Genomic DNA, 3,129 nt, shown 5'->3' with positions numbered 1-3,129 from the left:
AAAAAAAAAATTAGTGGGATGTGGTGGTGCATGTCTGTAATCCCAACTACTCAGGAGGCTAAGGCAGGAGACTCGCTTGAACTCAGGACATGGAAGTTGCAGTGAGCCAAGTTCATGCCATTGCACTCCAGCCTGGACAAGAGAGTGAGATTCTGTCTCAAAAAAAAAAAAAAAAAAAGGCAGCAACAACAACAAAACCATAGTCACTACCTTGTATATTCCAACTGTTCTATAATACTAATTAAGACAAAAAAAAAAAAAAAGAACATAGTCACTACCTTGGACAAGGGAAAATACATAAGCTTTAGCATCAGAATTGGACCCCAACCCTGGCTCTACTGCTTATTACATGTGCCTGGTTTTGAGTTAGTTCCCTAACTCTAGGCCAGGTGCATTTTCTAGCAGAGTAGTTGTTCAAGTCTGGAAAGAGTGAATCTAGGCGGTATAGTGGTTAAGAGTGTGAACAATGAAACCTGTCCACCTGGATTAAAAACCCAGCTCCATTCATACTAGCTAATGGCCTCCAGCAAGGCACTTAACCCCTCTCTTTAAAGCACAGCTTTCCCACTTGTAAAATGCAAGCAACAATAGTTCAAGCCTCATATAGTTGTGGTAAGGATTAAATGAGTTTATATTTGTAAAGCAGAGGGTGCCCAGCGCAAAGTGCTTTATTAATGTCTAATAATACATTGGTCCCCATTTCCCAACCTATAACCTGGGGATAATAATGCTGAACTAATTGTAAAGATTCCAATGATACATGTAAAGTGCTAGAAAGGTGGCCAGATGCGATGGCTTACGCCTGTAATTCCAGCACTTTGGGAGGCCGAGGCAGGCAGATCACCTGAGGTCAAGAGTTGGAGACCAGCCTGGCCAACATGGTGAAACCCGGTCTCTACTAAAAACACAAAAGTTAGCCGGGCGTGGTGGTGAGCACCTGTAGTCCCAGCTATTCAGGAGGCTGAGATAGGAGAATTGCTTGAACATGGGAGGCAGAGGTTTCAGTGAGCCGAGATCGCCCCACTACACTCCAGCCTGGGCCACAAGAGCGAACAAAACAAAGAAACACCAAAACAGAGCAAAACAAACACCAAAAATAAAAAATAAAAAACCCAAAATAAATAAATAAATAAATAAAAATAAAGTCCTAGTGAGGAGATGTCCAGTAGCTTTTATTTCTGTTCCCCACCTCGCCCCTACTTCTGCCCTGTTACCTTGGAAATCCTGTCTGATTACTGCTACCTCTGCCTTCAAGTTGTCTCTTGCTCAGCTTGGTGTAAGTAATTGATTCCTTGATTTCCTTGATTTCAAGAGATTTCTTGATTTCCTTTGGCTCAGCTGAGAAACTCAAAATGTGTTTGCTGGAGGCCAGAAGAAAATAAAAGTGAAACAACCCCAGAGAACCAGCTGACGCGAACCCTGACCCGTATTACATCTCTTGCTACTCTAGGGTGAAAACAACGGTTTCGAGGAGATTCTGGTTTTCTAAGACTTCAGTTCCCTTCTTACTTCCTCTTTTAGGACCCTGCAGAACATCAACTGGCCAATTACTTACAAAATCAAATTCTTCATTGTGTTAAGAAAAGGGAAGAGGGGCTGAGTGCGGTGGCTCACGCCTGTAATCCCAGCACTTTAGCAGGCCGAGGCGGGCAGATCAAGACCAGCCTGGCCAGCATGGTGAAACTGCGTCTCTACTAAAAATACAAAGATTAGCCGGACATGGTGGCACATGCCTGTAATCCCAGCCACTCGGGAGGCTGAAGCAGGAGAATCACTTGAACCCAGAAGGCAGAGATTGCAGTGAGCCAAAATCGCATCACTGCACTCCAGCTTGGGTGACAGAGTGAGATTCCATCTCAAAAATAAAAATAAAAAAAGGTAAGAGGGAGGGAGAATACTTACTTCCAAGAGATAGTAAGTAGTCAGAACCTACAAAACTCAGGGTAAACTTTTCTGGGGAGCTAAGACTTACTGTTGTTGTTGTTGTTGTTGTTGTTATTAAGGTCAAGATCAGGGATGAGCAAACAATGGCCCTTGGGTCAAATCAACCCATTACTTGCCATTACTTGTTTTTGTTGACAGTCTTATTAGAACACCGCAAATTTCAACATCTGTCCGTCTTCTGTATGTGTTATCTATTGTCTCAGGCTGTTTTCGTACTACAATGGCAGAGTTAAATAGTTGTGACAGAAACTGTATGGTTCTTGGCCCCTTACAGGAAAAAAAAAAAAAAAAAAAAATTACTAACCTCTGGACTAGATAATTCACCCAGAATCATATTTTCAGTATTCTCAGTGCAGAAATTCTTTACCTTCATCAAATCCACTAATGCATGGCTTCTCAATCTTTAACGTGCATCAGCAGGAACTTATTAAAATGTAAATTCTAGCCAGAGGTCTGATGTTGAACACCTGTAGTCCCAGCTACTTGGGAGGCTGAGGCAGGATGATCACTTGCTTGAGCCCAGAAGTTCAAGGTTACAGTGAGCTATGATCACACCAGGGCACTCCAGCCTGAGTGACACAGACTGAGACACTGTCTCTAAAAAACAAAACAAAATGTTTTAAAATGTAACCGGACATGGTGGCTCAGGCCTGTAATCCCAGCATTGTGTGAGGCTGAGAGGTAGGTGGATCTCTTAAGCCCAGGAGTTTGACACCAGCCTGAGCAATACAGCAAAACCCGTCTCTACTGAAAGTACAAAAAATTAGCCAGGTGTGGTGGCAGACATCTGTAGTCCCAGCTACTTGGGAGGTTAAGGTGGGAGAATCACCTGAGCCTGGGAAGGCGCGGCTGCAGTGAGCTGTGATGGCACCACTGCACTCCAGCCTGGGTGACAGGAGTGAGACCCGGTCTCCAAAAAATAAAATAAATCCAAAGTCTGATTCAGTAGATCTGCAAGGAAGCCTGAAATTGTTTTCTGACAACCTCTGAGGGGTACCAATAAGGCTGTTTCCTGGATCCACTTGATCCCATCAATTATCTCATCATTCCTGCCCCCGCCTCCATTATCTAGCTTAATTACTCTGGTTAATCAGTAAAATCACTTCCATACAAATATCAACTTCCTTGCCTTTCTTTCCCTCTGCTGCTCTCACCTGACAGAAACCCAACCTTGGATGAACCCAA

General features: G+C 43.5%; 1 protein-coding gene across 7 annotated transcripts in view; it reads right to left on the bottom strand.

Annotated features, from left to right (window-relative positions):
* Positions 1-1,565, bottom strand: part of NUCB2 (nucleobindin 2) — a 69,847-nt gene extending 68,282 nt beyond the window's left edge. For 5 of the 7 annotated variants that reach the window (XM_017869865.1, XM_017869861.1, XM_017869866.1 and 2 more), the window contains exon 1: positions 1,215-1,554. The gene's annotated coding sequence lies outside the window, so the exon portion shown is untranslated. Of the gene's footprint in view, positions 1-1,214 lie in introns of all 7 variants that reach the window. The other 2 variants (XM_017869895.1, XM_017869887.1) reach the window with 2 other exon arrangements.
* Positions 1,566-3,129: the final 1,564 nt, after the last annotated feature.

The sequence above is a fragment of the Rhinopithecus bieti genome, unplaced genomic scaffold, assembly GCF_001698545.2.
Source record: "Rhinopithecus bieti isolate Rb0 unplaced genomic scaffold, ASM169854v2 scaffold_986, whole genome shotgun sequence".
In the NCBI taxonomy this organism is placed as follows: Eukaryota; Metazoa; Chordata; class Mammalia; order Primates; family Cercopithecidae; genus Rhinopithecus; species Rhinopithecus bieti.
This window is presented reverse-complemented; position numbering and strand designations above follow the sequence as displayed.